This window comes from Rhea americana, unplaced genomic scaffold, assembly GCF_003343005.1.
Source record: "Rhea americana isolate MKP2758 unplaced genomic scaffold, rheAme1 scaffold_48, whole genome shotgun sequence".
In the NCBI taxonomy this organism is placed as follows: domain Eukaryota; kingdom Metazoa; phylum Chordata; class Aves; order Rheiformes; family Rheidae; genus Rhea; species Rhea americana.
The window spans coordinates 3,012,832-3,026,702 of NW_028186623.1; positions in this window are offsets into that span (position 1 = coordinate 3,012,832).

Below are 13,871 nucleotides of genomic sequence, written 5' to 3' on the forward strand. Positions count from 1 at the left end.
TCTCCAGCGTACCCTGGCCATTAATAAGAACGCCTCAGAAATTACCCCAATTACAGTTTCGCAAACAGAGAGTTTGTTTCCACACTTTCAATCAAAAATCCAGGAGGAAGATGTGAGCTCGCAGTTCCCGCGGGAGACATGCTAATTACCAACCACAACAGGTTAAAGTGCCCCACACAAAGGTGATAAATGTGGGTGTAATTATGGGTTATTGTAGGAGCTTAATTAGGATAGGTGTAATTAGCCTATTTTTTCCCTATCTTCATTTAGCAGCTAACAATCAAATGGAAAATATTTTAATTTAAAAAGCCTTCTTGGTATAGGGTTTCTAGAAGAGACTTAATTGCTCATTGATAAATACAAGGTGCAGAAATCACTTCTATTGTGTCAGAAGTAATAAAAAGCGAGGGTTTTAGCCAAAAAATAATACCCAGCAGATTTAACCCTGGAATTCGGGGTCCGGCTGCAGAAGAGCCTGGGAGTCCTCGTGGCTTGAGGCCTAGGAAAGTTTCCCCCTTGCTAGGAGACCTGCAAGGGAGCAGGGGAGGAACTTTGTACACTTTAAGTGCTCCCGGCTTCCTCAGTTTGGGTTTAGCAGTGCAGGGACATGGAAAAGAGCAGTTGTTAATTAAGGTGTCCAAAGTCCAATTAAGTCCTCCTCCCGGTTGCATTTGAACCACCGATGCCGTCAGAGCCTCCTTAATCCCCGCAGTCCCGCGGGTGCGAGCGGCGTGCCGGCTGCTGCGGGAGCTGCGTCCCGCCGCTCCGTCGGCGTCGGCGGGGCGAGGAGAGCCCACGCCGCCAGCAGCACGGAGGTGCTCCGCTTCCTTAAGCTGAAGTCACATAACCAGCTCTCTGATTATTGCTGCTGCTTTGAGAATAGGGTGCAACTCATGTTGCACATAGCAGGGTTTGAGTTGCTTGGTTTTATTTTTTTCTCCCAGAAACCCCTCCTGCTAACATCCCCATGGATTAGGTTGCTCATTTGCTGGGCTGGAAAACATTTTCCCGTTCAGAAGCTAAACAGATGAGACTCTGAGATTCCTCTCTTTCTTGTTCATTTAGGGGTGAAAAATTGCCAGCAAGAATTCAATTAGCATCATATCTGCTCAACGCGGACTGCGCTGAGGGCCTTCCCGTGCCCGTACTTGCCCCGCACCGGCCGCACAATAGCAGCATCTGCTTTATTATGAGTTGCCCAATTGATGCTGATGCGCACAGTTGTTATACACTAAGCATGCCTTCCAGGGCGAGTAGATAGCGGGAGAGGAAGGGGTGATAACAAAGGTGTTTTTCTTCTGTTTCGCAGTCTTCCTTTCAGAATTGAGAGCTGCGGCTGACCTACTGCACTGACTGATTTGCAGAAAGGGCCCTGACTTCTGGACCTAACTTCCTAGCAGATGCTGATGGAGGAAGTTTCCTCTGGAGGAAGTTTTTTTCCATTAAATAACGGGACATTCAGGAGTAGGGGGAAGGCTTCTAAATTGTGTGGAATGGGTTGACATGTAACGTGAACAAATGTCGCTTTTGTGTTTTGTCTGGTGTTAGACGAGGCGAGCCTGCCCGCGCCGGCAGCAAGGGGTGGCATCATGTACTAGATCGGCAGGTGCAGTTAGAAGACACATGCACACTTTGAGGCTCAAAGAACTTCACGCAAAATTCAATGCTATTGTCAGTCTTTGCCTGGGGAGGAGGAGGAGTGCGGTCGGAAAGGAGACACCGTGGAGTCGTTGTCCTGTAGGAACTGTAGACTGCACTGACTCTCCCTTCTAAGAACACTGGAGTTTTCTCCTGTTTTGCCACAATATGCTGAGGAATGAAACTTCCAGTTAGGCTGGCATTGCTAGCAAGTCACAGGAAGAAGCATGCTTGTACAGGTTAATATAAAGCTATTTGCATGGCTGCAACGTCATTTGGGCAGTTTTATGTTATATTATATTTATTTAATCTTTACCAGCTTTATAATCTGGCCCTATTGAGGCTCACACCCTAATCTGTCTCTTCATTTATACCCACCGCAGAGATACTGCTGTTCCTGGTGGTGGCTGCAACGCAGAGAGCTCGTGCTACGCTCAGCTGTGCAAGAGCAGGTACCTCCACAGTGTTCCCATCTCAGGTCATGTCTGTCCGTGCTCTGTATTAGTTTGTACCAGTGAAAAGCTCACTCTGGAGGCAGCACACGTTCCCCTTCTAATTCTTGATGCCGCACGAAAGGAAGAAATCTTCCTGCACCTCATGACCCCTCCTGGTAGCCACTGCTCCCGCACGATGCTGTAAGGGCCTCTGGACTTTGTAAGCATCGCCCAGGAAAGATGGAAGTGTCAGATTAGGGGAGAACTCACAGCTCTACAAAGGCAAAATGGCTCTGGCTGAGAAATAATGTGTGTTTCTTGTGGAAGCCAGTTGTTGCAGGAAGCCCAGTTCCTTACTGATTTATGTCCACGTCCCCTATCCCTCCTCGTGGCAAGAGCCTCACTCCTTTCCCACATCCTTCATGACCCAGCAATATCTCCTGATCGCAGAAACCGGGTTCCTTGGGAAAACAGACTTAAAATAGCAGGTTGTAGTACGGTCTGGCTGGGTTCTGTCTCCTGGGATTGCTTCCGCGGGCCCTCCAAGGGACGCACACCAAGTGCCTACAGAGATGCTTGGTCAGCCTGAAGCCGTTGCCGGTTAGATAAGGGAAGTAACAACGGGCTCGGGACTCGCACAGTCTCTAAATGCAGTTGCATGTCTTTTGCAAGTCTCTTGCTATGGTCTTCAGGCAACTTCTAGTATTTTGTGTCAAATCTCCTACGCTAAGGAGCCGAGCCGTGAAAATGTGTTAGGAGTTAAATCATGAGGCTGGTTCTAAAAAGCATAGAGCACCCACGGGATCCCTCATTGCTAGTGGGTCTTAGGAGGATTTTATCCTAGGAGTCGTCAGGATCCCACTGTGTTCAGTGCCAAGACAGCTCACAGTCCTTGTAAACAAGAGAGCAAGAGGGCTTCATGATCAGTGCTTCACGCCCGAGAAGCTGAGGCACAGAGACACCAAAGTGTGCAAATCCTTGGAGCATCTAAGTCCAGTCAACCACAATGAGATGCCTTCACCCTTTGGAGGACCCAACCTAAAGCCACTTGGGCAGGATCGCTCACTCTGAAGTCTAAGCCAGAAAGGAGAGCTAAGCCCAGGATGACTGAGCTGGCCGTGGAGCTGCGTCTCTGCCCTCCCTGGCGCCTCTCCAGCCTCGTGTCCCAAGCGCAGGTGAGACGGGGTGAGCAGCCCTCAACCCAGGCAAAGTGCTCGCCGGGCTGCAGCATCCATTAGAGGCACATTTTTAGAAGAGTGCTAATTTCCTCCTGCTTTTTAATGCAAAAAGCCAAAGAAAGGGACTTTTGCCCTGCCTGCAAGATGTGTTAGGAGGCAGCGTCACGGGTGAGCCTTGCAGGTTATTCCTCCTTTAAGCCAGAAGTCGCGTTTGAGTCCAAGCGCTCATTACAGACCGTGCCAATTGCTGCTTCGGACTGACTGCGCCGTTCACTGACCTGTAGTGTGTGCACAACTTTGTCGGAGTAACTTATTAGGAAACATTAATAAAACTTGTTGCTCTCATTGAAACAAATACTTAAATAAAAATCAAGGCTTCAGGCATTAGTGGATGTGTGTGGGAGAGGGAACAGCACCCGAGTAACGAGGCTTCCTGTCCTTTTAGGATTGGATAGCAATAACCTTACCACGATGACAGCTAAATTAGAGAAGATGGCTTTCCATAATTTCGCCAAACAATCACTTAATGGGAGCTGTATAATTCCACGAAATAGGTGAATGGAGTACTGATCCATTTTAGGGAACCATCAATAAACTAAACCTTGCCTGCTTTTAAGATTAAACTGGGGAAAAAAAAAAAAGCCCCCAACCAGGGAAGGGAGAAAAAAAGAGTATTTATCTTTACCCATAAAATTTGTGTGCTAGTAAAGTGCAGGCAGTGACAGGAATTTCAATTATTTAATCAAAAAGAAAATGAAAGTGGCTTTAAGTGTTGTGATTTGAGCCAGTGAAATCTAATGTGGGCTCACATTGAATATGAGGAAAATGGGAAGAAAATTAAAGCTGCTCCTACTTAAATCATGTGGTTACAAATGATAAATTAGTTTCTCGATGTTTTCATTTAAGTGTTTAAGTGGAAGGTTTTATTCTTAATGTAGTGTTGTGACACAGAATAAAAACCTTATCTGTCTCTATAGCTTTTTTTTTCCTTTCTCCCTCCATGCTGCTGCCTTAGATGGCAAAAGGGGAAAAAGCTGCAGCAATATTAGACTGCTTTTGTTAAAATTGGAGGCAATATGCTTTCACCACAAGCTCATTAAGGTAATAGATGAATAATGTCTATTAAAAATGCACTAGGCTAAATGAATTTAATGTGTGTTGGGAGGGAAATTGCATTTGCCAGAGGATACAAACTGGAAAATTCTCCTTTTTTTATTATTTCAGAACTCAAGTACTGATCTCAGTTGGACAGAGCTGCACACACAAGCACATGCACACACAGATCTCTTTTATATGGGACTCTATTAGAAAGATGCACAAGCTTATAATATTCTAAAATGCCCCCTTTTCTTCCAGGACATTTTTTTTTTTTATGATACGTTGTTTCCCATAATTGCAGTGCTGTTTTTCTCCCTTGAAGATTACGGCTCTTGACCTGTTGGACTTTTAGGATTAATTTTCCATGTAAAATAACAAATGGGAAACTAATTTGCAAAGGTGGCTGTAGGCTGATGGATGGAAGGTTTGATCCCCCTGAAGTCACCAGAAAACAAAAGCAGATTTGGGAAAGAGTGCATATTTTACTCACATTGGTGCATCTGGTGATTACTTTGCATCGATCATTCCAGCATTAGCTTTGAAGAACGTGCAACATGTTTATGAAATAGGGCGCAACCTAAGTAATTATAGAAAATACTAACTAAGTAGAAGGTAAGTCAAGAACACAAACATCAAATTCATGTCGCTCATAAGTAAGAAATCATGACGTGTTTCTAAGTCAGTACAGTTTTCCATCCTATTTTGGCTGTGCTTAAAGAAATGCCAAACTCTGTTTTAACGATTTGTCTTCAGAATGAGGAAGTCTTGGAAAACTTGTAATATTTAAGCCCTTTTGTTGTCTGGAGCGTGTTCAGCCCATGCTTAGCGTTCTCTGGCATGCGTACAAGAAAGCAAGCCTGATCCTGCAGCCCGGCTAGATCTGCCAGAAGGCTACCAATGCTCCCGCAGAAACACCCACAGATTTTATCATGAATGAGTGAATTACGAAGGCAGGACGGGGCCGAGCAGCCCGCAGCCCCCGACGCAGCCTCGCTGCCTCCAGCAGCTCGAGAGGGAGCCTGGTAGCTGCGTCCGTGGCCCACATTTAGGCAGCGGCGCTCTGCCGTGTCTCTGCTCGCTCCCACCTGAGCGTCTGGAAATAAAAACCCATTGCAGCCGTGCGGCCGGATCAGTCACCCCGCGCCGCGTCTCCGCCGGCCGCRTTTTCTTCTCCGGGTGCGGTGGGAAATGGCTGGAAGGGGACACCCGATTTCTGTCAACCTTAGAAGCCACGCTCTGCTTTTAAGTCTATCGGTTTTCTCCCACCTACTACGGATAACGTTATAATCCGTGTATTATCCGCCCACGAGCCCGCGGTTACGCTACGCCCCGAACCGGGGGAGGTGGGCGGCCTTCGGGCGCTCGCCCCTCGCCCAGCTTAAACCCTCAGTGCGATAACCAAGTTACTGGCTTCTATTTGGCCACGTATTTGTGAAAGTTTGGGGAGAAGTGCACGTTCGAGACTGCTGATTACTCAACCAATGTGACTGCAACTGTTACGTTAAAACTTATCGTGGTAAGGAGAAAGAGGAGAGTTAGGGGTGCATAAACTTCGTGCTTTTTATAAGGAATCATTTTAAAATCAAGTCTCAGAACGAGCAAGAAAGACCCAGAGTGGATCAGATGCTGCTAAATTACATGCAGGGAGTTTATTTTGTAAAGTGTGGAAAAAACACGCCTATATCTTGCTAAGATGTTATGAGGTTCCCATCCGCACCATTACTTGTTTCAGATGACCTCGAGCATCTTAATATTTCTGGTTAAAAGTCAAAAGTCATATTGACAAAAGTGAGCAAGTGTTTCTAACGTTAGACAATATTACGTTACATCATATCGCCATTTGAATACCTCATCTCAGGAAATGTACAAAATGCCATTTCAAAATGTAATTCCCAGTTTTAAAGCATTATTTGAAGATGCATTTGCTAGATGCTGACTAGATTCTATCTTTTTTCCCCTAGACCTGTCATCCACTTTTGGAGTGCTTAGAATAAAGTGCACAGATATAGAGTAAGCTGAAACAGTCAAGAAGCAATAAATGTTTTGAGTAAAGTGTGTTACTCAGATCTTTCTAAAGTACATTTCTGCCTTTATTCTGAAGGCCACAGCACAGACAACTCTGACTAATGCAAGTAATGGAACCAATCTCTGCCTTTGATCATCAAAAAGGTTATCTTTTTTGTAAACTAGGTCCAACTAGTTTTGCGATCTTGTTGGAGCAAACATGAAAGAAAAAGGTTTAATTGTATTTCAGTAAAGAATGATTTATTTTCTTTTAACAAAATGATCAGCTAAAACATCATCAGTTGGTGGCCATTGCTATGCCTGTGAGACATACAGTGTGAGCGAGGTATGTAGTAAGTGGCATTTGTGTACGTCCTGTGTATCGTCATAAAATGGTATAACAATTTGTACATTTAAACTGGAAGGAAAAACAAAGTCGATATGTTGAGACTTGTCCTGCGTGATGTACAAATTCCGTTGTCTAGTAGAGACAGACCTTTTAACTTAAGATGGAATTGAATTTACTGAAGAAATTAACTGAAGGTGGAATTGAAAGCTAGGTGTAGAGTTTGTAAACAATCATATATTTTCAATGGAGCTAATCAAAATTTAAATACAGAATGGTGGAGATGCTTGCTAGAGACGAAGAGACGAAAGAAAACTGCTAGTTCACCCTGTTATATGACATAACAGACACGTATTTCCTATGTATATTTTACGATGGATAAAACATGAACTTAGAGAATCGGTGTTCTTGTTGCACAGGCTGCCCAGGTTTGTGTGTTAGTCTGAGTTTGATATGAGCGTTATTGGATGAAAGTCTGGCTGTGTGATTCAGGAGGTCGGACTGGGTGGTCATAACAGCTTCCTCTGACCTTGAAGTGCATCATTTGTGTGCTTTTTATTTTTAAGGCTTCGAAACGAGACACTTTAAAGTTGGAAAGTCAAGAGTGGAACTGAAGAGAATTGAAGTATTTGCGTCATTTAGCTTTATATGCTCCATTAGTTTTATATAAGTTACTTCTGCCTTATACCAATATGAGAGCAGAATCAGGGATTATATACTGGACTCCTCTAGGCAGAGAAGGCATGTGAGGTTTTCATGAAGAACTCAGGGCTACAAAAAGCATATTGCAAATAATCAGAGGAAAAACACTGTGAGTACTAGGAACACAATGGCAGTAAAATAAAGGTTGAATGGATAAGAAAGAGAAAAGGAGGCTTATCCTGCACCGAAAGGTTAAAATCAAGGGCATGCAAGGTTCATACCTCATGAAATTTGAGGAATAAGAGAGATTCTGAATCATTATTGCAAAAAAAGTGAATCAAAATGTTGAGTTGCCCAGATGATTGTTACACAGCTGGAATGAAAGCAAATGAATGGGCATTAATGTGCTAAAGGCAATGGCAAAGCAGTGACTACAGCAGCAAGAATGGATTTTTTTGAGAGCAAAGGATTAGCTGAGATCCCAAAGTACAGATGGTCTTGGATGAAATAATCACCTAGGCCTCGAGGGAGTAAGCAGTGCCCATAGCTTGACCACACTGCAGAAGCCGAATGGATACATAACCAAAGGAAGAAAAGACTAATTGAACAGCAGGTCCCAAGGAAACATCTAAGCCTCCCAATTTCTACCTCATTCCAGGAAAGAAAAAAAAAAGTGAATAATCTTGCTGTGTTTTGGAGCAGCAAAAATGACCCTGCTGAAAAATCAGATGTTGAATACAGATTTTAGGCAATCAACAAGAGCCTAGGTCTTTGTTAATCAGAAATGCTTTTAGAGAGAATGTATTTAGACCAAGCCCGTCCATGTTAACATTTTCATTCTCTTTATGTATGCACCCTGCCTTCAGAAAATATCCAGGGAGATCAGAAAACGTGGCAAAAATTCAGTACAGAGACAAAATTCTGGATTTAGATCCCTGAGCCTGTGTGAGTGTGGGAGCTGTGTAAGCAAGTTATAGACTAAGGTTTTACTCTTTAAAAGGTTCTCCACAACTTTATGGCTGCCACTTGCCTCCTCTTCCCCTAAATTCTCCCAACCGTTAATAGTGACACGAGCCTCTGAAGTGCCACCCTGTCTCCATTTCTTCTTAATGTGTTTGTCCTGCACCAGCAACACTTCCATCCTTCCTTCTGCTTTTTATTTAAAACCATAGCCCTGAAATCATCATGATGTTGTTTGTGGGTAAATTCAGTGGTTCTGCTAGAGCAATACAGACCGAGGTTTCAATCTGAGTGCTTTTTATCTTGCACTAAAATTATTAGGTTTATTATTTTTTATTTCTCATTCTGTCTTCTTCTGTTACTCTGAGCTACAAGCTAGGAAGAGGGTCAGCCCATGGGCTGTGAGCTGACAGATCCTGAGGGCAGCAAAAGCCCAAGGGGTGGAAGAGCTCCGAGCCTCACAAGCCCTGGTGTGTGCAGCCATCAACCCCTGCTACATCTTCAGGTAAACTCCTTTTTGACACTTTATTTCCCTTTCCATCCTTCATCAGCCCTGTGTGTTCACACCACAGGTCCTTGCAAACTGGAACCACCTGCTAGGCCCTGTAGTCTTAGAGAGTATTTGACTCAAAGCTGATCCACCAAGCCCTCCTCAAACCTGAGCTAGTGTCAAGGCATACTGAGGTGTTACCAACATTAAAAACATCACCTCTGACAACACTAAAACACCTGTAGAAGCATCTAGCACAGACCTAATGTAGCACTGAATGGGATTCCCATCACTGCCTTTAGCTCTTCTCTTTGCACTGCTGGTCAGATACTTCCTTGGGATTACTGAGCTATTGCATGTTAGTTGAGATGGTTTTTCTTTTTTTTCTTTTCTTTTTCTTTTCTTTTTTTTTTCTTTTTTTTTTAATCTCTGTTAATGAACACAATACCATCGCTCCTGAGAGCCCTGGATTTCCACAGTGAGAGTTTGCAAAGTTGTGAGAAGGTAAGGTTGGACTCCAGGTGAGACAGGCTGCAAAGACTTGCAGAGAAAAGGTAACTTGGACAGTCAGGATGTAGATGGGGAAAACATCCAATTCTGGGCCGATGCGATGAAACGCAGGAGTGTTTTCCACTCCTGTGAGCAGCGCCAAGTGGCTCTGTGGGCAGAGGTACCCCACACCTGGAGCTTCGTGTGCTGTTTTGATGGCAGCATCGTGCATGGAACAGTCTCCATTAAGCCATGCTTTGTGTTCAAAAGACCTCTCTGTGCGTTATGTGTGTGGCTACTCAAACTGAGCTCTTCAGACCTCTTCCCTGCATCCAGGCTCCCATTTTGATCACATGAAGGCCGTCTGGTTTTAATTTAACCCTTCCTTTTTGAGTGGATTTCTCTTGAAAGGCATGAAAAGGCTGGCCTCCCAAGCTACCTTACCTCTTCAAGAGCCGCAGGAAGGTAAGTGCCTATGTTTTTAAACTGCACCAAATTTATCGCTAATGCAACACACTGAAATAAAGCTACCAACATCATGTAGCTACACCAACCTTTCAAGCGACCTCCTAGGCTTTAGGTTTTAAATACTTTTTTAATTTTCCTGGGAAAAATTTCCCTGTAATACCTTCAAATATTCTCCAGTGTGCAGGTAACGGCAATGGGAATTTACTGAGATGAAGCACACATGTATTATATGTGTTATTAAATAATGTCTGTGTGGGCATGCGTATATGGGGGAGAGGTATGTGTGCACCCCCCGGGGCCCCTCAGTTTCCCCCTGGAGCTGCCCCCGGCCCGCAGCCTCTCTGCAGCGTTGCAGCGTTTTCTGCCGAATTGGGGGAAGGCGGCAGGAGCCTCTCGAGTGGGGCCGCGCTCAGTTTAAGGGAGGCCGTGCCGTGACCCCTCGCAGAGCCGAGTCAGGCGAATTTGGCAGCAAACGGCCTTGGCCTTGGGCGTGAAAAGTCGGAATAGGTGGGTTTGCTCCCCCGGCTCGCCAGCCGGTGCCGGAAAAAAAAAAAAGAAAAAAGAAAAAAAATGCAACGGTGGAGCTGGCTCCCGGGAGAGCCCGCACCGCCGCGGGGCTGCAAAAGCGGCCCAAAGGGAGGAAAAGTGCGGGTGGAGGAGCAAAAAGCCTCGAAACGGTTAATTCGCAAAGGGTCGGCGGCGCGGCGCCTCGCCCGGCTCGGCTCGGGTCGCTTCCCGGGCCGGCCCCGAGCCAGCCCCGGGCTGCCCCACCGGGCACCTGCTTCTGCCGCTGTTGCTGCGGGGAAGCGCTGATAAACCGGCCCAGATCCCTCCTCCTCCTCCCCGGCTGTAGCCTAAATAACCAGCGGCTCCGAAAAGCAGCCCCTCTCCGTGCGGCGGTGAGGCAGCAAGCTCTTGGCTGAGCCCTAAACCTGGGACCCGATCTGGCCCAATTAACATGTCTTTAATCTTTCGGATCGTCTTGGAAAAAAAAAATATATGTATATATAGACGACCGATGAGTAAAGCCCCAGCTCTAAAAAGCAATTTCGGCTGATGAAATGGCTAGTCAAGCGGCTTACCCGCTGCCTGCGCTCCCTCCGCTAACAACTTGGGCATTAGAGCCGTTTCATCACTGTTAATCCATTTGCTCGCTCATTTGCTCCTAAGGGAAAGTTTTTACCCTGCTCGTGTTCTAAACCAGCGGCCGCAGGCCCGGGCTGATGCAGAATGGGGCGTTTCAGGAGGGGACGCTGGAACATTTTTTTTCTTTTCTTTCCCCCCTTCCCTTCGCCGACAAAAAGCGGCAGTTTCTCCCCCTCCGCGGGCCGCCCCCTCTATAACTGCACGTATAAGTGCAACCTGCCTCGGCACAGCGCTGGCGCCTGCACGCGCAACGTGCACGCACGCAGGTGCGCGCTGCGGTGCGCGCCCACGACACCCGTGTGCCAAGCGTGTTTTTCTGCGTAGAAAAATACTCCTGCAGATTTACCTGGCGATGCATAGAGCTCCCTGGTAGCTCGGTTTGTGAGCTTTGGCACAAGCGGAACTGATAAAGCAGGCACGCCAGCTATGTCCGTTTTAACAGCTACCGCCGGCATCATAACTACTTTTTTTACTGTTATTATTTTTCCCACAAAATAGAGCTGCGCGCGAACTGCTCCGCTCCCTTTGCCCAAGCGCGTAGCCTGCCGCGGGTGGCGGGCGCTGCTCCCGGCGCGTCCGTGCCCGCGCATCCGTGCGCACTTCGCACACACGCTTAATTACGCGCTAACGAGAGGCGCCCGCCGCCGCGGAGAAGAGCAGGTAACATCAGAAAACTCGCGCGCCTCGAGTTCCAGGCTCATTAAAACAGGACGATTGCCATTTCTATTCTTTTAAAGGTTTTTCTCATCTATTTACCATTTACCAGCTCATCCATATGGAAGACATGGCTTACACTTCCTGGAGAACTGTACTTTTAGGACTAATTGATTCTGGTAATTAATTTGTTCTACCTGCTGGATCAGATGGAAATGCTGTCCCTGCGCCCAAGGATTAGCACTTGCCTTTCTAACATCTTTCCTAATTATCTAATAGCATGGGTTGCGAGAATTCTGGCTCTATTAGAACACTTTTACTATTAGCGGTAGTGATTGGAATTGTGATGACAACTCGATTTCAACAAATTAGAGCTTAAAATCAGGAGATGAAGGAGAAGTGCCTTCTTTTAATTTCCCTGAGTTTAACATCAATAATTAGAGCAATTTTCTGAGATGCGAACCGAAATTATCTCGGCTATGATGTGGTATATCACCCTCATTTTAGCAAATTGACTCCGGGGAAATGAATGTTACAGATTAGAAAAAAAAAGACAAACAGAGGAAAGACCAAAAAAAGAAAAAGAAAAAGAAAAAAAAAGAAGAAAAAAAAAAGAAAAACGAGAGAGAGCGGGGGAGAAAAAAGCGTTAGCACAACACTGAGTGGGGAATGGATGGGAACAAAACCCCAACGGGGTAATAACCTGAGCCGCAAGGCGCAAGCTGCCTGCAGGGACTGGTGCAAGGGGACAAGTTAGGTGTGAAGTGTGGGACAGGTCGGGAAAGCGCAATTATTTTTTTTCTCCCAAGTTGTTGATTGCTTAGAAAAACTTATGTTTTGGAAAATGCTAAGGAAAAAAAGAAATTGGGGGGGGGGGGCAAAAACAAAGCGCTCCCGCGGGGGCTGAGGCCTCGGGGCGGCGGCGGTGCGCGTGGGAACGGCGGGGCCGGGGAGACAGCGCGGACCCTCCGCGCCCCCTCCGCGCTGCCGTGGTAATTTGGGTGGCCCGCGGGGCCCGTGCCCCCGCCCGCCCGATCGCGATTGGCTCGCTGGAGAGCCCCTTTCCCACGGCGCCTCAAAGGCGCGCATCTCCCCGCGCAGCCCCAACCCACCCGCCTCGCATCCCCTGGCTCTTCCCGACGGCGGGGCTGTTTCAGTCTGCTTGCGGCTGGGGGCATCATTATTATTACTGTTATTATTATTATCATTTATTCCATTTTATTCCATTTATTTTGTTTTATTTTATTTTATTTGTCCCCGGGAGGTGCAGCCGGCCGCCAGCTCTCCTTCGGCAGCGAGCTCGCAGCCCGGCTCGCTCCCTTCCCCGCTGCCTGCCGGGGGAGGGTTGCACCCGAAATGAACCTCAACTTCGCCGCGCCCGTGCACCCCGTCTCGGCGCCGCGGCCCACCTCCTTCTTCATCGAGGATATTTTGCTGCACAAGCCCAAGCCTTTGCGGGAGGTGCCTCCCGAGCACTTCGCCGGCTCCTTAGCCTCCCGCGTCCCTCTCTTGGACTATGGGTACCCCCTGATGCCAGCCCCCACCATCCTGGCGCCGCACCCGCACCCTGCCTTGCACAAGCCGGAGCACCATCACCCCTACTTTCTCACCGCCTCGGGTAAGTGCAGGGCCGCCCCCGCTCCCCGCAGCCCCAGCCTGGAGATGGGGGTGCCCAGGAGGCGCCGCGGTCGGAAGCGGGGTGCGGAGCAGAGCTCCCCGCCGCGCACCGGGCGCGCTCCGGCAAGAGGAGAGCAGCACCCGCCGCGCTGCGGGCGCGTTTCCGCGCCCCGCGCTGACACGGCCCCTAGTGAAGTCGGCCCGCGCCGTCGCGCGTGGGGCTGGCCCGCTTGCAGGCGGCGGGGCGCCCTGCCGGAGCCTCGGCTCCCGCGGCTCGCGTGGGGCCGGACACGCGCCGCGACGTGGCTCCGACGCATCTTCCCCTGCGGGCTTCGCTGCGAGGCTGGTCTTCTTCGCTCCATCACCCGAAACCTTGAGCCCAGAGGCGCCAGGATTTCCCTTTCCGTGTCTGTACGGGAAAATCCAACATTGGTTTGATTTATTTGACTTTTATTATTTTTATTTTGGAGGGGGAACCAGGGTAACATCTCTCTATATATATATTTCTTTTCTTTTCTTTTTTCTTTCTTTCTTTTTTTCCCCTCCTTGCACTGTTTTGTGTCCTCCCCGGACGGTGACCTGGCTGACAAATTCGCTCCTCCGCCCCGGCAGCAGCGCCGCGGCCGCGGCTGATGCCTTCCGCGGCGCTGGCAGGGCCCCTGCGGCCGGCGGGCGGCTCGCAGCCGCGTCGCTCCTGCCCGGCGGGA